Raw genomic sequence first — 15,863 nt, 5'->3', positions numbered from 1 at the left:
TAATATTTAATAAATAATCGAATCCTGCGATATGACTACAGCAGATATACACATTGCGATATCGATGCTCAAAGAATATGATGTTCAGCCAAGGTTCAGTGTGTTGGTTCGGTGTTTCCCCGTCTGCGTCTCTCTAGAGATGGAGAAAAGCCTCTTCAGAGTCTTCAGCGGGAGACTTTACTGTCGCTGCTTCATGGTAACCGTTAAAAACATTGAGCTACAGGAGATATTTTAGTCACCCTCGAGGGTCACTTCTTCCTTTAACAGTCAGGTGAAAAGGGGGCAGAGAAGGGGGAGACTGAAAAAGGTTTCAAACTCGGAACGGGACAAAATAAATTTACTACAATTATGTTTTTTTTTTCGTTATGTGTCATTTCAGAGATTTTTTAAAATATTGTTAGGATGATGGTTTTGATTTTGCATATACACTACCATAAAAAAAGAAAATTGGATGATAATAATAATAAATTTCATTCGTTCATTCATTAATTAATTATTCTTATTTATTAGGGGTCACCACAGTGGAATGAACCGCCAACTATTGAACAATATGTTTTACGCAGCAGATATATCTTCCAGCTGCATCCCGGCCTGAGAAAAATAATAATAATAGATAATAATAATAACAACAGAAACTAATAATAATAATGACAGAAAAACAACAATATTAATAATAATAATAATAATAATATCAATGGATAATAATAATCATCATTATCATCATCCTTTAAGTTTTTTAAATATTGTTATTATTATATATATAAAATAATTATAATAAATAAAAAACATAGCAGAAGTATTAATTTTATATATATATTTTTATATATATTTTTATGATGCTTTCTATTTTGCATTTACACCATCAAATTATGATTAAGTTTTCTGTTTTGAATAGACATTTTATAATATCCGAATATATTCCCACTTTAATAGTGAAAAAATTATGAATAAAACAAATTTTACATTAAATTTAGTCTTGACATTTTTCTTTTCTGAATCATTTCAAGGTTTTTATGAAGATGTTTTATACTGCGCTACCATATACTACCATGAAAAACGAAGACAATTCATGAAAATTAATTTGTTTTTAAAAAAATGAAAAAAAGAGGAGATATTATTAGGGAAATTAATTATGTTAGTTAATTTTTTTTAAATATAATATTACATTGTCACTTTCATCCTGGTAATTAAAGGATAACACTTAAAAATAGCAGAAATATTAGAAAATCTCTAAGTTTAGTCTTTACATTAAATTTAGTCTTGACATTTTTCTTTAAGCATTATTTGGGTTATATATATATATATATTAACAGAGCAAGAAAAGTTTCACAGTATGTCTGACAATATTTTTTCTTCTGGAGGAAGTCTTATTTGTTTTATTTCAGCTAGAATAAATGCATGTTTTAATTTTTTAAAAAACATTTTAAGGTCAAAATTATTAGCCCCTTTAAGCTATATTTCCGATAGTCTACAGAACAAACCATTGTTATACAATAACTTGCCTAATTATTTTAACCTGCCTAGTAAATCTAATTAACCTAGTTAAGCCTTTAAATGTCACTTTAAGCTGTATAGAAGTGTCTTGAAAAATATCTAGTCAAATATTATGTGCTGTCATCATGGCAAAGATAAAATAAACAAGTTATTAGAAATTAGTTATTAAAACTATTATGTTTAGAAATGTGCTGAAACAATAGTCTCTCCGTCAAACAGAAATTGGGGAAAAAATAAACAGGGGGGCTAATAATTCTGACACTTCAACTGTGTGTGTGTGTGTGTGTTTGTAGTGCGTGCGTGCTATATATATATATAGTTATGATGAAGTTTTTACCTTTGCATGTAAACTACCATAAAAAAAGATTTAAAATCATGAAAATTAATTTGTTTGTTCAAAAAAAAAAAAAAGTGTCAACCAGGAAGAAAGTTGAACTGGTAGTAGTGAGATTAATTATGATAGTTAGTAATTATTGTAAATATAATACCATATTACATTTACATTATATTGCCACTTCCATCTTCCCAAAAAAATGATAATTGAAAAAAACAACATCATATCAGAAGTATCAGAAAACCTTTAAAGGGGTAGTCCACTACGATATCATATGTTAAACTTTAGTTGATGTGTAATGTAGCTGTGTGAACAAACAGAATCTCTGATTGTAAAATGCTCAAAGTTCAATGCAAAGGGAGACCTTGGTTCTTACAGAGTTAGCTTAGCAAAGCCTACAGCGAAGAATTTTGGGGACTACAAAAAAATACTTCTGGGCCAGTGAGAAACCAAACGTACTTTTACCGCGCACACACACTTTGCAGCTAAGGGTCGTGGCCAGAGGCACTGTAATGTTACAACAGAGAAAGCTGAAATACCATCCAAACGCTGCTATTTCCACAGAGCTTCTTCTGTTTCTGTATTTGGGCTTCTAAAGGACACGACACAAAGACAGAAGTGCTTACAGTTCAATATTAATTATGTTCCAGAGAATTATAAAATACATAGCAAGCATGATTTGACAAAAAACAGCTCCAGAATCTCTCTCAGTTCAGTGCTGGATTCGGTTAAATTATCCTCAAAGAAGGAGCAGCTCCAACAAGCAGAAGCTGTAGTTTGTGAGTTTTTATTTGTTAAAATTGATCATGACATGTACAGTGTCAAGCGTTAACGGTATGCTGTAGCAACGATGTAAACAATGGGAAACGCTGTTTGGCACCGCTAACAATTTAGCTACAAATTCATATTTATCAGTCAAACTGCTGTAAACACACACACACACACACACACACACACACACACACTCTTCACCAGTGTCTCTCTATAGGCAGCTTTTCCGTGCATTTTACATCTCAGATAATGAACTCGCAAAAGATATGTGAACGATTCATGTTACTTACAGGCATATTCCGAATATATGTGAAAGGCGCCGTGTAACTCGTTGAGTTAAAAAATATAGGAGAGCTCGCCTAACTCGTGTAGCAGAAAAATCAATTAAGGCTCACTTTTCTCAATTTAGGGTTCATTATTTAAAAAAATAAAGAAATATAATATAGGATGCTTTTAATTAATCAAAGGTAATGACATTTAATGTTTAAATATATATTTTTCAAATAAATGTATTTATAAAAAAAACTGAATATTATGTACAAAAATATTTTGAGCTGCATATAAAAGTAAATTCTGAAGACTTTTTTGCATAACAGGAAAAAATGTTAAATATATTCAAACAGAACTCACATATCTTGAATTGCAATAACGTTTACTGCTTTTATTCTTGTTCATCAAATAAATGCAGTCTTTGTTGAGCCCAAGAACATTACCAAACCAAATATATCATATCTAATAAATAATAGTTAAGTTCACATTTTACTAGACAGCGGTCATAAAAAAATGGTTACGATTGTTGTAGATTTGTGTACAAATCCATCTCTGCAAAACACTTGTGCTAAATAAAGCATCAGGAGAAGCTGTTATTCTAACATCAAAGAGTTCAAACATAAAAAACACAGATCTGAACCCTTCAAAAGCACGGCGGCGGCGCGTCATTGATCATCCCATTATGAAGCGTTTTTCTCATCTGTTCCGCAGAAGTGCCTGAACTCTCTAATGTGCAGATAAATGGCCACATTTCTGACCCAAAATGAGCAGACACCTGTTTCCCACCCGTCTGCTGAAATTCCACAATTATCTGAACACCTCGGGCAGACATAAAAATACAGATATGCCTTTAAAAAGGAAATTTCAATGATTTTTGATCATAATCATAATGGAAGCACTCTAACTAAAGATACAATAGAAAAAATGCTGGGTTGTTTTAACCCAATATTGGGTCAAATACAACCCAGGCTCATTCTAAAAAAGTACCGCTATAACATCAGATGGCGCTGTGCTTTACAAACAGCCACACTCTGCTTGTCTCCAATTCCTTACAAATACCACTTGAACCTAAAATAAACATTAATAAAGTGAAATACAATAGTGTTCATAGTGAGCTGTTTACATGAATTTTGTGACATAAAAGCCAACTTACACAACATGATTCAGCCGAATGCACAAATGCTCTTCCTCGTGAGCATTCGAGTGTGTGGTTGAAAATTAGCCTAGAGCGCCGTCTGCTGTTAAACACTAGTCTTTAGAGCGCCATCTGCTGTTAAAAAGTAGCTTAGAGTGCTGTTTGCTGTTAAACACTAGACATCGGCTGTAACTCAATATGCGTTCTTCAGCGGTCTTGCGTCCTCATGTTCTTGTGTAACATCATCATCAGCTGCCAAAGTTCAGTTCCAATACTCAAGACCGCAAGAACAGAGGACGAACTTCCCGGATGTGTTCTTGATATCGAGGACGCACTGATGCAGACTTGAGCACTGATCTCGCTCTAGAAGTCCCAGAAGTCATTGCGACTGGAGGAGCGAAGCGCAGCATTTTACTTATTATTAAAGTTCAGAGATATCACTTATTTACCTCATGGAGTTTCCCTAAATTAAACGGTAAAAGTAAACATTACCATGGACATCTTAATAAAGGAATAAACACATTAAGGGTGTTTGTTTGCTGAAATTTGCATTAAAATCTGTTTTATTTATATTGTGCAATATATATTTATAATGTTTTTATGCATAGTATATATTTTGAAAAGGGGAAAAACAATAAATCGTTGTATGAATGCTGTAATGTTTAAACAATTTTCCTTTAAAAAAATGCGTGAGGGTCATGTGACCATCAGGAAGAATGCAGCATCTCATTTCTTAAAGGACGCGTTCTCTGTTCTCGTGGTCTCCCGAGTTCATTCTTCCGAGGACACCTGGCAAGACCGGTCTTCACAAGAACGCAAGTCTTTCTCTGTGTTCTTTGCATTGAGAAACAGCCATCCTGTTTATAATCTGGCCTAGAGTTGCCTGTTTTTAGACATGCGATTATTTATTGTATTTAACAATGTTTTCACAAAATTGCTTCACCACAACAAGTGCTGGAGAAAGTTACTTGTAAAAGTCTTATATTACATGTTATTTCTTTCAAAAAGTTACTTTTAAAGGGGTGGTTTAACCCTTGGTTGTGTTTATAAAATGCAAAGCAATGTGTGCTCATGCTTCATTTGTAGAAAATCAGGTTATTTTTCATTTTTCATTTCATATAACTTTAATTATATAGAGCTACTCTGCTAACATGAAAACGACTGTCATATTTCCTAGTTCCTCCGAAAGCCCGCCCTCAGGAGGCTCTGATTAGTCCACTAACATAATGTGCTGTGATTCGTGGATCGGCTTCACATCACTCCCCTACAAGTGCACGCTTTTGCGCTGTGTAAACAGTCCCATCAGAGGCTCAGAGCATCTGTCAGCAGTGTTAGCACCCTGAATCAGACAGAAATGAAGCGCAGCTCACGCCTGCTCTCTAAAATAAAATCTGACAAGAGTCTTTTACATATATTCGGAATAAGCAAGTGCACGTTCTCATATCTTTTGCCAATTTGTTATATGAGATGTAGAATGCACGGAAAACAGCCGCATATCTTTTTTTTATAATTCTCTGGAACATAATTAAAACTAAACTGTAAGCACGTCTCTCTTTGTGTCGTGTCCTTTGGAAGCCCAAATACAGAAACAGAAGAAGCTCTGTGAAAATAGCAGCGCTTGGACGCCATTTTAGCTTTCTCTGCTATAACATTACAGTGCCTCTGGCCACACACAGGTGAATGCACGCAACCTGAAGCATTTGGGATCTCACCAGGGTTGTTGCTAGATCAAATAGATGAATTACCAACCTACGTCACATATGACGTCACACGAGTTCCCGGTTGCAAAAAGACATTGTACGCAATAGCAAGCATGTCGTGTTGTACGGTAGGATGCCAATTTCGTCCAAAAATAGAAAACTATTACCGTACACCACACTACTTTTAATGCCAACCGCAGATGTCATGGCTAAAAGGGAGCTGAATGAAGTGACGACCTAACTAAAATTGCTCGACTCTGCAGTTCTCATTTCATATCAGGTAAGTTCACACTATGCTGAATCATATACATTACTCGTTTTTGATTGCAACAATTTCAGCAAAAACAGTTATATATGGTGAATTAAACAGCGGACACTGAATGCTAAGAATGAAAGGTGAAAGTGTAAGTTCACATACCCTGCCATACAGGTGCCGTTCGCTGTCAGGATGCAGTTGTTTTGCTTGGTGATGATTAATTACCCAGGCCTATAGTCCCGTCTTTTTTCCTTGTCTTTGGCTAGGCAGAACCTCGGTTTAAGCACTACAAAATTTTGAATTTGGTAATCCTGGAGCATTATTTCTTGCACATGACCACAAAGAACAAAACTGTTTGCATCAAAAGACTTGTAGGCCTCTAACTTCTCTCTTGTAAAATCACTTGGAGTTTCAATGAGATAGTTGTATATTTGGGGCTGGATGTTAGGCCATTTTGTCTCACGCAATATCCATTGGGAGGGTGCTATCGCAAATGGACCTGTCAGACGAACGCCGCTCACTTTAAAGTAAATTTTTCCGAATCACTGTGCTTATCACTGGGTGACGAGCTGTTATAATATGCTAAAAGCATGATGTAAATGATATATATAATATGTAATCAATATAACTTATTTCTAAGACAACAACAAACTCTGTACCACATCGGATGTCATTCCCTCGCTGTAAATGCTAGCGCTCCTGGTTTTTTTCTGCCACATCCCTGTGCGCGCATCCTGAATGTTTCCAAACATGGTAATTCATCTATATGTTTGCGGCTGGAATTTAACAAGAATTATTTATAAAATTTCCAATTAATTGTATTTTATTAACGCCTACCTCCACCCCACCCCTAAACCCAACCGTCACAGTAACGTAAAGATATTAATTATTGTTATACAGTGCCATAAAAAAATGCTGCTACATTGATGTGCATATCACACTTCCGGCTGGCCGCATATCCAATCTAGACTTTACCTCTCACCAACCTGGATGTTTTTTTGTTTTTTTGTAGTCCCCAAATTTCGTTCGCTGTAGGCTTTGCTAAGCTAACTCTGTAAAAGCCAGTGGCTGCGTCCGAAACCGCCTACTACTCAGTAGGTACTGCAATAGAATTAAACGTACTACTCGGCTGTTAGAAAAGTGTGTTCTATACAGTATGAATGTAAGAAGTATGTGGGAATTCGGATGTACTACATCTGCCATTTTGTCATGGTCACGTGACCTACCTGCATCAGTTGCGTCACTTCACTCCCATTCATGAATTCTCTTGCAGGGCATCATGGGATAGCACAGCGTGCATGGGATGCGCACTTCAGAATCTCACCGGAAGTAGTTAGTCATCCGGGTACTTCTCGCATACTGATTTTCAAATTCTATGAATTCGGACATACTATTCGGCTCGCATACTGATTTTAGCGTACTGTATAGTATGGAAGTATGCAGTTTCGGACGCAGCCAATGTCTCCCTTTGCATTAAACTTTGAGCATCTTACATTCAGAGATGTTGTTTATGTTCACACAGCAACATTACACATCAGCTAGTTCAACATATGATATCCTACCGGACTACCCCTTTAAGGAAAGCAATGCATCATCTTAGTTTTGTTTTACTTTTTTAATCTGGGCTGAACTTTCTAGTTTCTAATAAGTACTTTTAACAAATATAAGATCTTTTTTTTACCAAAAGTGAAGAGTAAAGTGAATAAACAGTTATAATAAACTAAAGAAAATGCTAATTAACGTATCTATAGTTGAGGAAACAGCTAAAACATCTTGTATAATACAGTAGGTATAAATCTGGTTGGTAACTTACTTTGCATCACAAGGATATGTTTTTTGTTTTATGTTTTAACTTTCTACATCTGCTGTATTTTTCAGTGTCATGTGGCTCACGACTTCAGATGTGTCATCAACAAATCCTCTGCTGTGGCCTCATGGGATATTAATGTGTCCACTGAATCTCAGCAGAGGAAGCTTATGACGCTTATGGTTAATGACGTTGAATATCACATGCTTTTTAGTAATATATAGTATATATGTACAGTTGAAGTCAGAATTATTAGCCCCCCTGAATTATTAGCCCCCCTGTTTATTTTTTTCCCTGATTTCTGTTTAAAGGAGGGAAGAGTTTTTCAACACATTTCTAAACATAATAGTTTTAATAACTCATTTCTAATAACTGATTTATTTTATCTTTGTCATGATGACATTAAAGAATCTTTGACAAGATGTTTTTCAGGACACTTCTATACAGCTTAAAGTGACATTTAAAGGCTTAACTAAGGTAATTAGAATTACTAGGCAGGTTAGGGTAATTCGGCAAGCTACTGTATAACAATGGTTTGTTCTGTAGACCATCGAAAAAATATAGCTTAAATGGGCTAATAATTTTGACCTTAAAATGGTGTTAAAAAATTAAAAACTGCTTTAATCTTTAATAATGACTTTCTCTAGAATAAAAAATATTATCAGCCATACTGTGAAAATTTCCTTGCTCTGTTAAACATCATTAATGAAATATATATAAAAATGGAAAAAAAAATTCAATGGGGGGCTAAAAATTCTGACTTCAACTGTATATATATTAACAGGCAGGGCATGACTTTTATTGCGAACTTTTTTTTTTTGTTGTTGTTTTTTTTATATTTAATATTTATATGTTATTTTATTGGAATATATTATTTAAAGAATAAGTAAAGCATAAATATTTAACAATCTCCATACTGTTACATCCTAAATATTTAATTCAATTCAAATTGAATTGTTACTCCAGCAAAAATGTAATACTTTTTCAAATATTAGTTAATTTGTTAATTAGCTTAAATTGCACTTTAAGCTGAATACACTATCTTGTAAAATAACTAGTAAAATATTATGTACTGTCATCAAAGACAAAAAAAAAATAGTTATTAGAAGTAGGGCTGCACGATATTTCATTTCAGGGAGTGAAAGTTTTTCCATTTGCATGTTTTATAAAGCCTGAGAGAATTTAAAGCAATTAGGCACAAGAAAATTTACAGTTTGTAACTTTAATAAAGTTTAATAATTTTTATTGAATTATTTATGTCAGTAAAAACTTTTGCAGTGTTATTTTCCATTTGATTATTCAAATTCTGTACCTGAATATTATTTGACTGCCCCAAACACATAATGCAGTTTACTTTGCTTTTATCATAGCTTATCTTACATGGATGTTTATGAGCAATTCCAGCGTTTTGGATGTGACATTTGCAATAAAAACTCAAAACATAAATTCACATAGAAAATATACGTTAACATTATATTAAAACAACAGTTTATATTTTCCAAAACAACTAACCACAGAGTTATGGGATCAGAAAAATCTGTAAATTATTATTTTTTTTTAATTATGAAAATAAACATGCGTTATGGATGTGACAAAAAAAGTCTGCGAGTTTACACTTTACAATATTTGTAGAAACTCTGTGAATTAAACTGCACAACCCAAAAGAAACAAGGCTATTCAAAAGGATAAGAGTTGGCTCTCAATAGAAAAAACATGATTGAATTTATTTTAATTGACATTTTTTGCATTTATGAGGAAAAAGCTTTGTTATAGATGTGACACTTTTCCATTATGGATGTGACAGATGTGAAATTGCCACTTGTGTTTCTTTGGTAAATCAAATATAATAGTTTGAAAACACTGACAGATACATTTTTGAGTATTTTTAAAGTAGTGTAAAATACTTGCTTACAAAAAAAATGTAGAAACAGTTTCTCTATTTTGGTGAAAACGTAATTTTTTTAATGGCAAGGGTGACATTTGCATGGAATTGCTCATTTGCTTGTAGTTTGCTTATTACATTTTATGCATGATTAACTTCCCTACAGAATCATGCCGATCATTCTAAATTAATACATACAGCAGTTTTCAAGTCATCTGGTGAAATTGTATGTATATGTATATATGTATATATATATATATATATATATATATATATATATATATATATGTGTGTGTGTGTGTGTGTGTGTGTGTGTGTGTGTGTGTGTGTGTGTGTGTGTGTGTGTGTGTGTGTGTGTATGTATATGTATATATATTTGTATGTGTATGTATATGTGTGTATATATATATATATATATATATATATATATATATATATATATATATATATATATATATATATATATATATATATATATATATATATATATATATATATATATATATATATATATATATATACATACATACATACATACATGTATATATATACATACATATGTATATCGCAATATTTATCGCAAGAAAATAAAACCTCACAATGTCAGATTTTTCCAATATAGTGCACTCCTAATTAGAATTTGGTAAAACTATTGTGGCCTTTAAGAAAGCTATTTAAAAATTAATAATAATGTTTGGTCATTTGATATTTTCAGACCTTTGAAATCATTTTGGTATGAACTAAAGTAATTTTGTAATAAGCTGTATCCTGAACGGCTACTTTATTTATTGTCACTACTAATTTATTGTCACTACTAATATTTAATGTCACTGCTAATTTTTGAAAACTTCATAATGACCTGATTCACTATAACCATTAGTTTAAAGTGTTAGTTGTATTAACATCTTGAAAAGTACCATTTAAATTTGTATGTCATTTTGTTTTGCTTCTACATTTATCTATTAAATTCAATGACTTTTGTTTTTGTTAATAGCATCTTGTGTTTTTGTACTCACTGCAAATAAACAAAACTTTCATACCATATAGCTTTATAGTCTATTAAACCTCCTTTACACGAGCACACACACAGACAGAAGCTCAGTCTCACCTGTGGCAGAAGCAGGAGTTTGCGGTGTGTTGGCTCTGGAGCTGCCGGTTGTTTTATGCACCAGCGACTGTCTGCTCGTGTGTTTTGCCCGGACAGCGGCTCCAGTCCTCGGTTTACCGTCCGGCTCTTTCTGCGGCTCCGAGCCCACTTTTACCAGTGTATTGCGCGACCTGGTGAAAGCCGAGGTCACCGAGCCCATCTCTGTCCAGAAACCTCCAGCAAACTGAACACACACTCACTTACACCCTCCATGATTCAACCTCTGTCATCGCGGTGTCGTACTCATAAAACTGTCATAAAAATTAACCGTGTGCTGTGTTTATGTGAGGATAACGCGCTCAGTTCCGTCTCTCCGTCCAGCCACAGCATAACCGGCGGAAATCTCCAGTGCGCTTTCCCGAGAGATGCGCGCGCTCGTCACACGAATAAAGTTAGTTTGGCAAACACGGGTCTCTGGGGGCGCGCGCGTGGAAAACAAGCGGCTGTAATTAGTCTGTCAAGTGTGAGATATTAATGAAATCCGACACTGTCGAGCTGCTATTATATAATCGCGTTCACAGTTAAAGTGATGAGAAATTATATTTAAAACGGGGATTTTGTTTTTTATTATTAGACTGTTGTAGACAACTAGGCCAATATGAAAGGTGTATTGTAGTCTATATAGACCTAGTCTATTTATGGCTTTATCATTTCATATAATGTTATAAAAATATTGACAAAGCTGAAACTTAATGCACAAAACTAACCCTAACTGCATCGACATTTGTAAAATTGAGGTAAAGTTGGTGTTATATTCTCACATTTGTTCGGTGACAACACGGTCCCTATTGTTTACATTGGTACTTTGAATATTCGGTCTAAAATCGCATGTAAAAATGACTTCAAAGCATCTTATATTTGTTTTGATAGTCATTTGCAGCTAATATGATTTCCGTATTTAGAATATGCTAAATATAGGCTACTTTTCTGAAATTAATATGAAGGTGAAAGTCTGAATGTGCGAACTTTACCCCAATACTTGATATTCCCCAATCAACAAACGAGGATATTGACCTCATTTCAAACCTTTTGTTCTTCATGTGTTTAGGCCAATTTGGTAAGAAATGTGGAAAATGTGTACATACAGTTGAAGTCAGAATTTTTAGCCCCCCTGTTTATTTTCCCCCCAATTTCTGTTTAACGGATAGCGGATTTTTTTTCAACACATTTCTAATCTTAATGGTTTTAATAACTCATTTCTAATAACTGATATATTTTATCTTTGCTATGATGACAGTAAATAATATTTGACTAGATATTTTTCAAGACATTAGTATTCAGCTTAAAGTGACATTTAAAGGCTTAACTAGGTTAATTAGGTGAACTAGGCAGGTTAGGGTAATTAGGCAAGTTATTGTATAATGATGGTTTGTTCTGTAGACTATCAACAAAATATATAGCTTAAAGGGGCTAATAATTGTGACCTTAAAACGGCTTTTAAAAAAATAAAAACTGCTTTTATTCTTGCAGAAATAAAACAAATAAGACTTTCTCTAGAAGAAAAAAATATTATTAGACATACTGTGAAAATTTCCTTGCTTTGTTAAGCATCATTTGGGAAATATAAAAAAAATAAAAAATAAATCAAAGGGGGGTTAATAATTCTATTTCATGTGACGGCAATCATGTTAGTTTTTCTTTCTCTTTCCGGAGGCAAAATCCAAATGTTCTGATACTTTAAATTACTAATACTATAGGCCCAAAGAATAATTGCTACTACATTGTAAAAAAAAATAAATAAATAAAAGACTTACTGCTTTAAATTTAGTTGAATCTAACTAAATTTTCTAGTCATCTAAACTTAAATTACTCAAACGTATTAAAATATTGAGTTAAACTTATTGACATTAAAATAAGTTAAAATAACAAAAACATTTGTTCTCATGATTTTTTTGTCTGATAATTTTTTACAATGTAGTCAACATACTGTAGGTCACCAATTAGCTAGTTTTCCATTAGATTGACACTATCTTTGTCTGTTTTTAAATCTAAGTTAAAAGCTTTCCTGTTTGACAACACAAGGATGGCTTTTATTACATATTTTACTGGCTTTTGACCAGGTAAAAGCTTTCATTTTATTTTAGTATTTTATTCTTAGTGTTTTTTTTTTACTTGTTTTTGTCTTTGATTGACTCTTGTTGTTTGTGGTTTTAAGTTATTGTTCAGCACATTAGCCAACTTGTTTTTTTAATTGTGCTGTATAAATAAACTGCCATTGTCATAAATATACTTTTTTTTTTACTTTGGTCACACTTTACAATAAGGTTTCATGAGTGAATGTATTTACTAACATTAATAATCAATGAACAATACAATTATTACAGTATTTATTCATTCCTTAATGTTAGATTATGAAAAGACTTTTGTTGGTATCATTATACTTACGGTGCATTACACAGTTTGAAATTAATAAACCCATTTATTAACATTAACTAATCATGCCACATTGTGTGATCTTCCTTTTTAATCCCTATTCAGTCTTTACTTACTTATATTTGATATATAATATTTATATTTAATGTTTCTTTAGAGTGCCTCTTTGTAATTATTTATTTGAGTGAAAATACTAATACACTAATACACATTTCATTTCATTTTATTACTAATAAACATAAGTAAAAAAGCAATGTAATCATTATATAGCAATTTATTAAATTACATTAAAATAAAAAAGCCTGAAAAATAAACACGTCCACAGGTGTAAATTAAAATAGCAAAATGTAAACAGTGTCTAGACCTTTATTAACTCAGTCATTCCCAAAATGCACTGACAAAAATATTTTTTTTCCATCCCCAAATCAACACACATTGACAAGTATACTACTTTTAGGATATGTAAAGAACTTGACACAAGCTGGCACCTGTTTTTTGTTCTGTAATTAAAAATAAGCATGAAATATTCTTCTTAAAATATAATTTTGTGATCCGAAGTCCTGTATGACAGAGGAGTAAACATGATCTTTACCTGTAAAGACACACTTGAGCTCTGGAGGATGGTGAACTCTCGTGTCCAGGGAGAACAAACCTCCATCACTGGAACAAACAGACAGAAACACACGTCCCGTGACAGAGGACACACACCCAGACAAACACACACTTTCACAAAGATCCATCAACAACCGAGACTGGAACTTGATTTCTGATCGATGTTCTCAGTAATGTCCACAAGATGGCAGTGATGCACTAGTAAGATTTAAAATATACTGTTTTTGTATTTATAAGAAATTAGTTATAACTCCTCAAGAGTACTCACACAATTAAATTAAAATACTTATATCAAATTTAAAATCCATTTTTGCGTCTACTGATTGGAACAATTACAATTCCAATTACATTAGGTTTTTGTTAATCTTTATACTTTTAAATAAAAAAATATTAGCTTTAATACTCAACTATAATGTGTACATCATGTTTAACTCAACGTTTGTTTTTTGGGCACACAAACCTAAGATTTTAAAGCAGTTATGAATAAAATATAATAAAAATAAATAAATAAAATAAAATAGAATAAAAAATAATTAAACTAAGTTAAATTAAATTAAATTAATAAATAAATGAATGAATGAATGAATGAATAAAAATATAAAAGTTCAGCAGATTTTTTTTAGTTTGGTCAGCTTCAACATTGTTCTTATATTTTGTGAATCTTTATACCTTAAAATAACATTTTTAATTTACTTCAGCTTTGATAATCAGCTGTACTGTAACATGTACATCATGTTTTAGCTCAAGATTTATTTTGTGGGCTCACAAACCCAAGATTTCAAAGCAGTTATGATTTGAAGTTATGCAGTTATGCAGTTATTAAAATAAAATAAAATAAAATAAAATAAAATAAAATAAAATAAAATAAAATAAAATAAAATAAAATAAAATAAAATAAAATAAAATAAAATGAATGAATAAATAAAAAGAAGAAAGTTCAACAGAATTTTTTCAGTTTGGTCAGCTTCGACATTGTTTCTATATTTTGTGAATCTTTATACTTTAAAATAAAAAGAGAAGTTTACTTCATACCATCTTTGATATTCAGCTATACTGTAATTTGTACACCATGTTTTAGCTCAAGATTTGTAACGTATTATTTAGTGTTCTCTCTCTCTCTCTCTCTCTCTCTCTCTCTCTCTCTCTCTCTCTCTCTCTCTCTCTCTCTCTCTCTCTCTCTCTCTCTCTCTCTCTCTCTCTCTCTCTCTCTATATATATATATATATATATATATATATATATATATATATATATATATATATATATATATATATATAATTGTTTGAAGGTTTTCTGTAGAAAATAAAATTGAACAAAACAAAAATGTATTAATTAATTATTTAAATTGAATTAAATAATAAAAAGAAAGTTCAACAGAAATCTTGAAAATACTCATTTGACATTATTCTTATATTTTGTGAATCTTTATACTTAAAAAAAAAAAAAAAAAAAAAAAGCAATTTACTTCATAATATCAGCTTTGATATGTAACTATAATTTGTACATCATGTTTAAGCTCAAGATTTGTAACATTTTTTTTTTTTGTGGGCTCACAACCCTCTAACAATCTAAAGCAAATTGTTTGGAGGTTTTAATAAAATAAAATAAAATAAAATAAAATAATAATAGTAATAGTAGTAGTAACAACAACAACAACAACAACAACAACAACAACAACAATAATAATAATAATAATAATAATAATAGTAATAATAATAATAAATAAAATAAAATAAAACAAAGTCCAACAAAAATCTCAGTATCGACATTGTTCTTATATGTCACTATTGTTTATGATTTTGATTTTAAAAACATGTTTATTTAATTACTTGATTGTTTGTTTTTATTGTTGTTGTTGTTATTTGGAGGTTTTCTGTAAAACTAAAATAAAATAAGATAAGATAAAATGAGATCAAATTTAATTTAATTTAATATATTTTATTAATAATTTAAAATATATTATTTATATAATATTAAAAATATTTTTTAAAAATAATAAGAAGTAAAAAAAAGAATAAAATAAAAAAAACTTGACAAAATTAAGTCAGTATCAACATTGTTCTTATACGTCTCTATAGTTTA

The sequence above is a fragment of the Danio aesculapii genome, chromosome 2, assembly GCF_903798145.1.
Source record: "Danio aesculapii chromosome 2, fDanAes4.1, whole genome shotgun sequence".
Taxonomy (NCBI): domain Eukaryota; kingdom Metazoa; phylum Chordata; class Actinopteri; order Cypriniformes; family Danionidae; genus Danio; species Danio aesculapii.
The sequence above is the reverse complement of the archived record's forward strand: the minus strand, read 5'-3'. Positions refer to the sequence as shown.